A 14,588-nucleotide genomic window follows, 5' to 3' on the forward strand; every position below is an offset into this window, starting at 1 on the left:
ATGTATAAGTCTTCACATGAATATAAATTTCCTCTTCTCTTGGTTAACTACCTAAAAGTAGAATGGCTAGATCACATAATAGGTATATCCTTCATTTCTAAGAAACTGCCAAACTGTTTTCCAAAGGGGTTATTTCATTTTAAAGTCACAGTGACACTGTAGAAGTATTGCAATTCCTCCACATCTCACCAACACTTGGTATGATCAATCCTTTACATTTTAGCCACTCTAGTAGGTATATAAATGCTATCTCAATTGGTTTGAATTTGGTTGAGCACTTTTTCATTGCCTTTTGCCATCAGTTTATCTTCTATGGTGAACTGTTAAAATCCTTTTCCAAGGTTTTACATGTTTTTTCCTCTTATTGTTAGGTTTTGTGAGTTTGAATATATCAGTTGTTCATCAAATACATGTTTGGCAGGATTTTCTCCCAATCTCCAGGAGAAATTAGCTCTCCAAATTTCTTCCCTTTTTCAAAGTTGTTTTGGTTATTCTAGGCTTTTACATTTCTATATGCCTTTTAGAATCACCTTGTTTACTTCTATAAAACAATCTGCTGGGACTTTTATTGGAATTGCATTGCATTTAAAGATAATTTTGAGATCACATCACTATAATATCAAGTCTTCTCAGCTATTAACAAGGTATATTTCTCCATTTCTATTTTCTAAATAGATGATCAAGTAATCTGCACATAAAGACAGTTTTACTTCTTCCTTTCTAATCTGGATGCCTTTTCTTTGTTTTTCTTGCCTGTTTATATTGGACAGAACTTCCACTAGAATGTTTTATGGAAGTGTTAAGAATGAACATCTTTATCTTATTCTTAACCTTAGGTAGAAAGATTTAGTCTTTCACCATTAAGTATGGTGTTAGCTGTTACAGTTTTTCATAGATATTCTTTATCAAGTCGATAAAGTTCTTTTTTAAAAAAGATTTATTTTAGAGAAAGAGTAAGAGCACACAGCTGGGAGGGGCAGAAGAGAGGGAGTGAGAGTCTCAAGCAGACTCTATGCTTAGAGTGGAGCCCAACACAGGGCTGAATCCCATAACCTTGAGATCACGACGGTAGCCAAAACCAAGAGTCAGTTACTAAACCAACTGCACCACCAGTGGCCCTGCTAAAATTCTTCTAAGTTTAGTGAGTGTTTTCATCATGAGTGACTGAGTGTTGTATTTTATCAAATGCTTCTTCTACATTAAGATAATCATATGGTTTTTCTATTCATAATATGGTAAAATATGCTAATTTTTAGGTGTTAAACCAACCCTGAATTCTTAGAAAAGTTCTACCTACTTGATAATGACATATGTTGGATTTGATTTGTTTGGCAAGATTTTTAACCATCCCAAATTTACTCCATTTTCTTTTCATTGCAGTGACCATTCTAACCCCAAAACACATTTTTAAGGCTCAGCATTTCAACTTTCTCAGTCTCAGAATAAAACTATTTCCTTCACCAGGGATGAAAACAGAAGCCAAAGAAATAAACCTCAACTTTCTTCTCCATACAATGACTTTCCAAGTTTATACATACCACCAAACCAACTTATTGTTTATCTATGAGGACACAGTATCACTTATTTCAAAATTAACACTTGCATAAAAATCTTCAATCCATCAGTCTAGTTCCTCTGGAGCACTCTACTTCAGTAGTTACTTATCTTCTTCCCTAATTTGTCTTCAGTTCTTCCACTAGGATCTTCCCCGTGTATAAACACATAATTCTCATCTTCAACTAGCCCTCCTTTTAATCCTGTCTCCCCTGCTAAATTTCTACCTACTCGATCTTCCTCCTTCCCATCAATAAGAAGTCTTGATTTTCCCCACTTCCCTTCTTCCTATTCACTTCTCAAACCATTGTAACTTGGCGTTTCTTCACCTATTTTTCCAGAGGTACTTCAAAGTCATGGGCAATCTATGAATTTCCAAATCAAATTTCTCAAGTCTCTATTTTTTTTAATGTCATCTCACTAAAGAGCTTTTTTTTTTTAAAGATTTTATTTATTCATGAGAGACACAGAAAGAGAGGCAGAGACATAGCAGATGGAGAAGCACGGTCCGTTCAGGGAGCCAGATGTGGGACTCGATCCTGGGACTCCAGAATCACGCCCTGAGCCAAAGGCAGAAGCTCAACCACTGAGCCACCCAGGCATCCCACTAAAGATCTTTCTTAATCACTCTTTGACTTTGACTTCTATAATATTACTCACTTCTACTTCTGTTTCTTCTCCAATCCCCATTGCTTCTCATCTCTTATCTCAAGATATACCTCCATGTCATACTATAAAATTGTCTTTACAGGAATGCTTCCTAGGTGGTGCTTACATCTTCTAATGTTTGACCCACTGAGAATCGAATGAAGTTCAAATAATGTAACCCAGCATATAAAAATTGCTTCATAATAGAAACTGGAAGAACATGTCTTGTTATCTCAATGCTTTTCTTTATACTATGTATAAAATGCCCAATACCATCCTCTTTTCTGCTTGGCAAACACATACTCAGCTTTTAAGATGAGTCACTAAGTCTACCCCACACTAAAATAGAGGACAATTAGGCTCTACCCCTTAGCAAGAGTAGAATTCACAATTATTATTTAAAATGCTGTAAGAAAGATTTGTCCTTTCAGCTCTGTTTATTAATCACTTGTTTCTATCAGTATGGACTCATGGATATTTATTTTATTCTTTAGGTTAAAATTAAACACTATCATTATTTTGTTGCTAAAACTGTTCCAACTTATTAGCCTTTTAGAATCTGTTTGCTTAAGCACTTGATCTCAATCCCACAACCCTGAGCTGAAATCAAGAGGCAGACACTCAAACCACTGAGCCATCCAGGTGCCCCACATTGCCTCATTTTTAACTTAACAAGCAGTCACTGAAAATATAGCTCTTTATATCAAATTGACATAAAAACATGTGAATCTGACTATGCTGTGAAAACAGTTTTAAGATAGTTATAATCCCTGCCAAAAGCCTAAAAATTAAATTTATATGAAAAAAAATTGAGCTAATCATAGAGTTAAAAAGTATATTAAGTATAAATAACTTCCCATATACCAAAGAGAGGAAGACTCTGTAAAGCATTAATTAATAAACTTGACCAATACAATCATCACATGAATATCAAGTTCATTTGAGATGCTTGAGGGTAAAGCCAGGTAAGGCTAGAGAGCTATCAAAGTGACAGGTCACCCAGGTGAAGGGCTGTACCAGAGCTAAAATCCAAAGAAGTCCAGGAGAAAAAGACATTATCAGGGGTGTAGGACTTCTATCGGCATCCAGAACCAAAAGGGGTAGATCTTGTATATTGCAAAAGATTAGGAAATAAACTGTATAAATAACCCAGCTTGTATATAGCCATTTTAAGCCAAAGAAGGAAAAGTACAAATATACTTGGGGAAAAAAACACCCTCAATGATTTAAGCTAAGCAGTTTTAAATTGTAACATGACTCAGTTTATAATCAAGTATTTATGGTATTGTGAATATATATTCATAATAAACCTACCTATATCATCTATTTCTTCATCAGAATCAATCAATAAATAATAAAAGTTTTCTACTACTTGCCATGCTAGCTCTTCCAGATCAAAGTCTACTGGAAAACTGAACCTCAAGCCAGTTTGTTTTGGCTTAATGTCTTCAAATAATATACTAGCAAGTTACAACACACCTTTTCTAAGATTTCTTTGAGAGAGAAAGAGAGAGCACGTGAGCAGGAGAGGGGAAGAAAGAGGGAAGAGAGAATCCCAAGCAGACTTCCACAAAATATAGAGCCCAACCATTGGGCTCAGTCCCACAACCCGTGAGATCATGACCTGAGCTGAAACCAAGAGCTAGACACTCAACTGACTGCACGCCCGGGGGATCCAGAGAGAGAGAATCTTGGGCTCCACACACAGTGGAGCCCCATATGGGGCTCAATCTCGTAACACTGAGATCATGACCTGAATCAAAATCAGGAGTCAGATGCTTAACCGACTGATCCACCAAGGTGCCCTGTTACTACACACCTTTAAACAAAAATGTTCTCCCCCGAATTTCCAGAATAAATTCTAAGAAAATAGATTTATATGATCTTAATAGTTTATTTCACATTACCTATCAGTATCCGAGATATTAATTACAACTACCATTTGGGGAAGCAGAGAAGAAAGGTATTTCATCATTTCAAAAGAGCTAACAAAAATCATACATTTGTAAAATGTATAAGGGAGTTCCCATGATAAGGGAGCACAGTATAACTTAACTAAAATACTAAATGTTTTATGTTCGTTAACTTGACATAGTAGTTAAGAGCATGTAGCTTTAGAGATAGACTTAGGTTTGAATCTAAAATCTCTCACTGAAAGTTGTGTAACTTCAAGCAAAATCTAAGTCTAAATCTGAGCTTTTCTATTTACAAAATGGGAGTAACATGGAATCTACTTTTATATGGATGAACAAGATGTGAAGGGCTTAGCAGGTAATATACAAGCACATAGTAAGTAACCAATAAATGTTACTTGTTGATACCTCTACAGCACTAGTAAAATAATACACTAAAAGTTTTGTTCACAGAATATTCTGGTTACACAAGTGACATTTGGCCTCTGACAAGATCTTCAGCGTTTTGGAGACATGGTAATTTCATTACTACCAAGATAACAAAGTAATACATGAAATTCTTACTGATATAAAGGCAGTAGAATAAAAAGAAACCTACAAAGTACAGCTACTTGCCTTAAGTTATTTTGGTATGCAACACTATCTAAACCAACCTCATTTTCCTTCTAATAATTTTGTGCTGAAATCAATTCTTTCTCCAAGAACAGGTGTTCCACGGATAAGCTTTAAAAGGAAACAGCATAAATCCACCCAAATTGTATATAAAATTTTGCATATGTGTGTTTTTCTTAAAAAGGGGACTCAAAAATTTTAGATTCATAATGCAGTCTGGGCCATAAAAACCATTAAGAAACCACTCACTAGATTAGTCTAAATGAAAAAGCATAGGACTGGGACAAAAGAATCCCTAGACTCCTAGGTTTTGTCTTCCTCCTGTCTGTGCTCTGCCAAGAGCAGAGGCAAATAAAAGGTTCACATGGAATGAAATTTTAAACCGAGACCTGGGTTCAAGGTCTATATCCTCTACATTTAACAGACCCTATATTTTGTAATAATAGCTAACTTATTGAATATTATGTATCAGTGACCATGGCAAACATATGCACTATCCATTTTATGTTTACAACATCCACTGTGAGGTAGGCAATAATACTGACTCCATTTTACTGATGTTTAAAATGATCCAAATGTAGAGCGGGTAATAGAAATGCTGAGACTTGTCTGTGTATCTGTGAAGCTAATATTTTTAACCATGGGATAAATATATCCCTAGGCTATTATTTCAATTCCATTTTGCCCAAGAAAGCCAATTATCTATCAAAAGGATACTGCTCTCCAAATTAAATTAATTTCAAATACTCAATGTAGTGTTTTCTACATAAGGGGAGATTATACATTTTCTTTTCATTTGTAGTAATTTAGATTCTTTAAAACATTCCCTTTTAAGGAGAGCCAGGGAGAATACAACTGACAAAATACTATTTTGTAGCTAATCAGAAAATAAGGATTGATATTTATTAAAACTTTTACTTAAGCAAAAATTTTCCTAGCAACTAAGATCTCACAACTGAATTGCCATTCAATTTAGAAAGCATAAACAGCTAAAATCACCCAGGAGTCAACCATTTAAACAACTTAATACCTTACTTTATAAGGCCTATTATTTCTACACTACAAGTTTCCTATTTAATCTATTTTGAAAAATCCTTTTACCCCAACTATTTCCTTAAGTGTTCACATATATTTAAATTCTAAATCAACTATTTTAATTTCATATCACAAGTTAGTATGTACTGCTTCTTACTTATAGTAAAATTCCATAGAGAAAAATAATACATCTCATGGAGTATTAACCAAAACAAATAACTTTTTTTATTAAATAAATTAAAAACTTTATCACCAATATCAATTCACCTTGAATTTCTTACTAAAGGGGCTTCACTTATTTTAATATAAATGTTTGTTACAAATATATTACATATATTTATATATACATTAATATATGCATATATATCATTCTGTTCTATACCTAAACTACTCTTAATTATACCATATATAAATGTTTCTTTCCTATTTTTGCCATTCAAGGAACAATGCTACTCACCTCATTTGTGTTTTCTTTTAATATCAGGTATGTGCAAAATAACCAGCTTAAAGAAGAATGTAGAACTGATCAAAAGATATTTTAAAAACATCTGTCTCATCAAGCTTAAATTACTTCCATATTTACTGAAAACCTCAACTACTGTAAAGTGCATAGGATTTTTTTAAAAAAGATTTTACATATTTGAGAGAAAGAACGAGAGAGAGCAGGAGCAGGGGGCAGGAAGAGGGAGAAGCAAGGTCCCTGCCAAACAGGGAGACCGACGTGGGGCTTAATCCCAGGACACAGGAGCATGACCTGAGCTGAAGGCAGACATCCTACCAACTGAGCCACCCAGGTGCCACAGTGATAGGGATTTTAAAACTCTACAGCTAACACCACCTTCTGCATCTCAGTGTACACTTGGAAGTACACTTGACCCTTGAACAACACAGGTTTAAATTCCGTAGGCCCATATATACATGGATTTCTTTCAATAAATGTACTGGAATTTTTTTTTGGAGATTTGCATCATTTGAAAACAGACAAACCATGTGGCCTAGAAAGATCAAAAAAAGAAAAAGTTATGTCATGAACACAACTATATGTAGATACTAAGCTATTTTGCGTATTTTATGGTAGTAAATGATAAATCTATTATAATAAGTTATTAAAACTTATGCATACAAACACCTAGACTGTGCATGACATCATTTATAGTCAAGAGACACATATACAAATGTAAAGATGTGGTATTAAATGATAATTGCATATAATTACCTGTAGTACATACTGTACTACTGTAATAGTTGCATACCCACCTCCTGTTGCTATTGTGGTGAGCTCAAGTATTTCCACTATCCACTTAAAATACCATGTGACATTAGTATCTCTGGGTAAGCAGTTCATCTCTCTACTAAGTTGTATATTGCAATAAAAAGTGATCTCTCGTAATTCCTGCATATTTTTCTTTGTGTTTAGTATGATATAATAAACCTTGAATAACACCAGAGGATTCATACAAACTGCCTTTAGTAATCCTAGAAGTGCTTCCTAGAACAGAGAAAAGTCATGACATTTCAAGAACTTGAATTGCTTGATATGTAGCACAAGTTGAGGTCTGTAGCTGTGGTTGCCCACCATTTCAAGATAAATGAATCCAGGGAAAGGACCATTCCATGAAAAGGAAAATCATGAATCCATCACTGCAGCTACACTAGCAGTATGAAGACCTTACACTTTTTGCTAAATACCTCATTATCCTGTACTGAAAATGCAACTTTTATGTGGGTGCAAGAATGCTACAATAAAGGCCTACCTATCTACTCTAATATGATCAAGAATTGAGGCCATTACATGACAACTCAAAGCAAAAGGAAGGTGAAGGATCTAAAGCTGCAGAATTTAATACTAGCAGAGGATGGTTTGATAATTTTAGAAAAAGGTTTGGCTTAAAAAATGTCAAGAAAATAGGAGAAGCAGCTTCTGCCAACCAACAGACAGCAGATGAGATCCCAGATGCTTTTAAAATCATTGAGAGGAAAAGATATTTGTCAGAACAGGTGTTTAAGGCAGATGAAAGTACTCTATTCAAGGGAGAAAAAAAATGCCATAAAAGACATTTATTAGTAAGGAAAAGAAGCGAGCACCAGGATTTAAGGCAGGAAGGGACAGGTTAACTCCATTTGTTTTGTGCAAATGCAGTCAGGTTTATAATTAAGACTTCCCTTATCTATAAAACTTCTAACCTCGAAGCCTTAAAGGGAAAAGGTAAACACCAATTGCCAATCCTTTGGCTATACAACAAGGAGGCCTGGACAATGAGAACTCTTCTTGTGAACTGGTTTTATTGATGCTTTGTCCCTGAAATAAGTAAGTATCTTGCCAGTAAGGGACTGCTTTTTAAAGTTCCTCTGACACTAGACAATGCCCCTGGCCACCCAGAATTCCATGACCTGAATACCAAAGGTGTCAAAGTGGTCTACTTGCCCCCAAATATAACGTCTCTAACTCAGCCTCTAAATCAGGGAGTCATGAAATTTTAAAGTAAAGGCTCATTACACATAGTATTCTATAAAAGCATTTTTTGGGGCACCTGGGTGGCTCAGTCAGTTAAGCATCTGCCTTCGGCTCAGGTCATGATCCCAGTGTCCTGGGATCAAGTCCCACATCAGGCTCCCTGCTCAGCAGGGAGTCTGTTTCTCCCTCTCCTTCTTCCCCTCCCCCTGCTTGTGCTCTCTCTCTCAAATAAATAAACAAAATATTTTTTTAAAAATCATAAAAGCATTGTTGATGCAATGGAAGAGAACCCCAACAGACAGAACATCATGGAAGTCTATAAGGTTTATACCATTTGAAAGTGCCACTGTTGTATAGAAAAAGCCAAGAAAGCTATCAAGCCTGAAACCATAAATTTCTGCTAGAGAAGACTGTGTCCAGGGATGCCTGGGTGGCTCAGCGGGTGAGCATCTGACTTTGGCTCAGGGCATGATCCCAGGTCCTGGGATCGAGTCCCACATCAGGCTTCCTGCAGGGAGCCTGCTTCTGCCTCTGCCTGTGTCTCTGCCTCTCTCTCTGTGTCTCTCATGAATAAACAAAATCCTTTAAAAAAAAAAAAAAAAGATGACTGTGTCCAGATGTTGTGCATAACTTCACAGGACTTATGACAGAGCCAATCAAAGAAATCATTAAAGAGACTGTGGAAATGGGGACAAAAAAAAAAAAAAAAAGGCAGGGAGGGAAGGAAAGGATTTCAAGATATGGATCATGGAGGAATTCCAGAGCTGATAGACATTACACCAGAGGAATTAACAGAAGATGACCTGATGGAGATGAGTACTTCCAAACCAATACCAGATAATAAGGAAGATAACACAGAAAAAGTGCTAAAAAAATATAGATGTTGGAAAACCTGACAGAAGGGTTCCAATTATTTAAGATTGGTTTTGACTTCTTTTATGACATGACATAGACCCTTCTATGATACTGGCACTAAAACTAATGCAAATGCTGGAAGAAAGACTGGTACCATAATAGAAATATTTTTGAAAAAAAAAAAAAAGAGACATGATAATATAGTTCTGTAAAGTTACACTAACTGTGCCTGCCTCTCTGGTCTCCCCTTTCACCTCCACCACCCCTGAGATAGCAAGACACCCTCCTCATCATCTTCCTCCTCAGTTTACTCAATATGAAGACAAGGAGGATGAAGACCTTTATGGTGACCCATCTCCATTTAACAGATTATTATAAACAATCATGCCATACAATTAATAAAGTTATCTGTTGTGTGTGTGTCTCTTTGTGTGGAAATCTAGTAGCTGTATGGCAAGAACTGTGTGAGACACTTTTGTGTCATCATCGTCACTGCCGGAATAGTAATCATACAGAACATGATAGGCAAGACTTGTATGGAAGTAGACAACCTATTCTTATCCAGGCTTAAGGTGAGTGATATTTAATACAAGATTAATAATATGTTAGGTTTTTTTTTTTCTGTTTTATAACTTTGTTTTCAAAGAACTATTATATCACTGTATATTATGCCTTTCTTATAATTGAATTAACTGCTTATCAGTTGACCACCACAGATAAGTGTTTTTTAATACAGCATTATATGCCAATACAGCATTATGACTATAATATTGTATTCCATAAAGATTTTATGATTCGTTCATTAGTGCATAGACTAGGCTACCATAAAGCAACCATACTGCTACTTCCTCAGTATCAATGCATGAATCATAATACCTATAAATATATAAGAATTTCCTCTTCATTACCTTTTCATTTTTGATTACTTAGTATTAGTAATATATAAAACATCTATAGAGTGTTTTTGTATCATGTGAATCAATATTGATGTAAATACTGACAGATGATTCACCTTAAAAGAGACAATGTAAACTCACGATATCAATAAATACAGTACAGTACTGTAAATGTATTTTCCTTATAAGTTTCTTAATAACATTTTCTTTTTTCTAGCTTACATAACATGCATAACATGCAAAATAAGTGTTAATTTGTTTATGTTATCAGTATGGCTTCTAGTCAACAGTAGGCTATTAGTAGCTAAGTTTTACAAAGTCAAAAGTTATACAGATTTTCAAACTGCACAGTGTCAAAGCAGTTCAAGTTTGTTCAAGGGTCAACTGTACTGATTTACTGTGACATACAAATTATGCCAAACAGCACAAAAGGACATCTTCACAACAGATTTGCCTTTAACATACTTAGCTTATTGAAAGAAGTAACAATAAAATGTTAAAAGAAAAACACAGTGAAAAGAAAACTAAAGTGCTGTTACAACTTCTTAAATACATTTTTAAAAGAATAATTTAAACACCTAAGACTTAAGTTTCCTGTCTAAGAAGAAAGTTTCCTATAACTCTCAAAACCAAAATGTAGGGGCACCTGAGTGGCTCAGTTGGTTAAGTAGCTGCTTCGGCTCAGGTCATGATTCCACGTGGGGCTCCCTGCTCAGTGAGGAGCCTGCTTCTCCCTCACCCTCTGCCTGCCGCTCCCCCTGCTTGCACTCTCTGGCTCTATCTCTGTAAAATAAATAAAATCTTTAAAAACAAAACAAAAAACCAAAATGTAATGGAGAAAGATATAGGATATAGAAAACTGAAAAGAGCATGGTTCTCAACCATAGAATAAAACCAAAGCTGGATAACATGCAAAATCATAGTTGTACCACAACTTATCAAAAGGCAACCAACCAGTTAGAAATCTAACTCAAGGAGAGACAAGAATCCAGCAGTTATATACATGAAGCAGACAGTGAATGACATAAAATCAGGAAAGAACTCAGCAAAAGCTTATAATGTATTACTAAAGCTTGAAAATTGGCCTACGTAATGAACCTCTAGGAGCCAAAAACACAGAAGAATTCAAATCCACGTATATAGCCTTGCTCCATACTTTCCCTAGGTGCTCAGAAGAAAGCCTGGAGGCAAGACTCACTTCAGGTTCAAGTCTGAAAGAAAGGAACAACAGTACCTGTAAATTCCTCTACCTTTTCTCAAAACAAAACACTTAAGTGGAGGAAGAAGAGGAGGAAGAAGAAAGAGAGTACCTACCTCAGGTCAGGTAGAGTTAGAGCATGTAAGGGAAAAAAAATCCTCTAACACTGGAGGAAAAAAAAAAAAAAAACACTGGAGGAAAAAGAGGGATATGCCAGAGTCCAAACTATTACAGACATCTTACAGAGTAGAGAGGGGAAGTATCATTGGTAAAACTGAACCGCCCCACCCCACCCCAGAGATAAAGCCTAAGACAGAGGCTGAATCAGAACAACAGAGAATATCCCTTGGTCTTCAACTAGACCCCTACCCTTCTACCACTAGACCAGCAACCAGAAATAGTTTACTCCATTGGGGAAAAAAAGAGTGTGTAGAAGAAAGTCCTTCTCAGACAAAGTGAAGGAGCAGATGTTTAAAAAATGACTCTGGAAAACCAAGCCTCACTCCAGATATAAGGTAACAAAGGAATTCGAAGTCTGTGAGGTATCTAAGGACAACCATACCAACAAAAAAAATTCCCAAACTTCAACCAATTCTTGACTGAATTGCCTGAAATGTCCCCCCATACAGATATACTAAAAGCCAACCAACAGAAAAGACATGCCCATTTCCATATATAAACCCTATTTATCTATTGTCTTTGAAACTTATTCAGTTTTTAATTTTCTTTTCTCTCTTTTTAAGTAATTGTTACATCCATGGGGCTCAAACTCATGACCTGAAGATCAAGAGATGCAAGCTCTGTCTGACTGAGCCAGCCAGGCACCCTGAAACATATCCAGCTTTGACTAAGAAAATTATAAGACATAAAAAGAAACAAGAAAAAATCCAACATACCAACATGAGACAAAGCAATCAAAAGAAACAAACTCAGATATAGTTAGATGTTAGAACTATAAAGAATTTAAATTAACTATGATGAATATGTTCAGGACTGAAGTCAAAAAATCAAAAAGGTAGAAACAGGAGTGAACAAAAGAAGAATCTCAGCATATACATAAGCTATAAAAAAATAACCAAATAGATATGGCAAAAAGAGAAACGTGAAAGCAGACATAAAGAATACCTTTGACAAGCTCATCAACACACTCAAACAGCTGAGAGTGAACTTGTGGAAATTATAAAAATGAAATGCAGAGATAAAAATGAGTGGAGAAAAAAAAATAACAGAGCACCTAAAAGATGTAGGGCAGTATCAAACAGTCCAAATCATGTGTAGTAAGAATTCTGGAAAGAGAAGAAAAAAAAAAACAATTATCTGAAAAATAATAACTGAGAATTTTCCAAAGTTAACAAGAGACTCCAAACCACAGATCCAAGAACATTAGAGAACAGTAAGGATACCAACCAAAACACATACCACCACATACACATATGCACAGCACACACTATCACATTCAAAACGCCCAGAATTAAGGAAAAACTCTTAAATGCAGTAAGAGAAAAACAGGCATTATATACAGCATAAGACACATAAAAAAAAAAAAGACTAAGAAGTACAGTACAGTAGAACATTTACAAGCCAGAACACAAAATGTGGTTAAAGTACTGAACAAACAAAACTATGAAGAATTCTATGCCTTTAATAAAATGAATGGAAAATAAAGATTTTTTTTCAGACAAAAACTAGAGAACTGGTTACCAGCAGTCCTGTACTAAAAGAAATATTAAAGAGAATTCTTCTGGCAAAATAACTGTGATATGAGACAGAAATGGAGATCTAAATTTTTAAAAATGAAAAGCAAAAAAATGGCATTAATGAAGGCAAATACAAAATTTATTTTTCCTCATTTTTAATTCTTCTAACAGAGAAATAATTCTCTGTAGCAAAAACAACAGCAATGTACTATATGTCCCTAGTATATGTAAAAATAAACTATTTAACAAAAATAGTACAAAGGACGAATAAGAAAATGAGAGTATCCTGTTGGGAGGTCCTTATAGTAAACATAAATTATATTATTTTAGCACATATTCAGATTAATTAAAGATGTATAAGAACTCAGGCATCACTAAAAAAAGATGTAAGAGGTAGAAACAATGAAAAAAAGAAAACAAAATCTTTTTAAAATAATTAATGCAGAGGAAGGCAAAAATGAAAAAGAAACAAAGAACAGCTGGAACAAACAGAAGACAGCTCATAAAAAGAAAGATTTTAATCCAACCAGATCAATTAATGTAAATGACACAAGCATACTAATTAAAAGAGAGAGACTGTCAACTTGGTTGCAAAATCAAAGCCAACTATGTTATCTACCAAAAAGAGATACTTTAAATGTAAACACATTGTAAGAAAAATAAAATAACAAAAAAATATATAACATGCAAACATGAATCAAAAGAAAGCTAGGGTGGTTGTAATATCAGATAAAATAGATTACAGAGAAAGCATTCTTAACAGGGATAAAGAGGGACATTACATAATGATAAAGAAATCAAAGCACAAAGAAAACTTACCATAAATATTTTTACCTAACAAGATGGTATCAAACTACATGAAACAAAAACTAATAGAACTAAAAGAAGAAACACAAAATCCACAATTAATTTCAACCTATCACTCTCAGAAACTAACAGACAAAAAATTATTATGGTTATAGAAGACCAGAACAACACTATCAATCAATATGACCACACCGATATTTACACAACATTCTTCCCATCTGTAGAATATACATTCTTGCAAGTGCACACAAAAAGAGGTGTTCACTTCAGAGTTTTAAAATCCTTAGCACTGCTATATTCTATATGAGTTGTCATAGTAGCTTCTGCACTCAATCTGTTACATGACATGCTATTTTGGTTGAAAATTAAGAAAATGAACTTCATACATATAGTTAGAAAGGGATAACCCTTAAGCTCCCTGAAAGAGACCCAACGGTCTTTACACGACACTTAGAAAAACTACTATGAAAGCTCCATAAAAAGTAACAGGTCAGTTTTCTTCTCCACCTCTCAACACTTAGCTGACACAGACAGACCTTTATAATGAATAGTAAGTTTTTAACTACCTTCAGTAAAAAATTTCAAGAAATAAGCACTGCTAGTCAATATTCTAAAAAAAATTAACCCAATGAGTAGAGATCATTGAAATACCTGTATTCACCACAAATTAAATGATAACGTAAATGTAACAAAGTAGGAAGGAATACATGAGTCCTATTTAGTCTGAAGGCCTAGGTGAAGAATCTTTGCAACAACCCATTCAAAAGCTTGTAAATATTAAACAATATCGAGTACTAGACATTACTTGTAGACTCTAAAGCACCATGTTCACATACACATGTAAGAAAATATGATAAATAGTAGGTTCTCCCTGCAGATACAGAAAGAATATTATCTTTCCATCAGATAAGTTTAATG

General features: G+C 34.7%; 1 protein-coding gene across 3 annotated transcripts in view; it reads right to left on the bottom strand.

Moving 5' to 3' along the window:
• The window catches only part of SCAMP1 (secretory carrier membrane protein 1), a 121,893-nt gene that overhangs the window by 27,083 nt on the left and 80,222 nt on the right, over positions 1 to 14,588 (bottom strand). The gene's annotated exons all lie outside the window — the stretch shown is intronic.

Source organism: Canis lupus, chromosome 3 (assembly GCF_011100685.1).
Source record: "Canis lupus familiaris isolate Mischka breed German Shepherd chromosome 3, alternate assembly UU_Cfam_GSD_1.0, whole genome shotgun sequence".
Classification (NCBI taxonomy): Eukaryota; Metazoa; Chordata; class Mammalia; order Carnivora; family Canidae; genus Canis; species Canis lupus.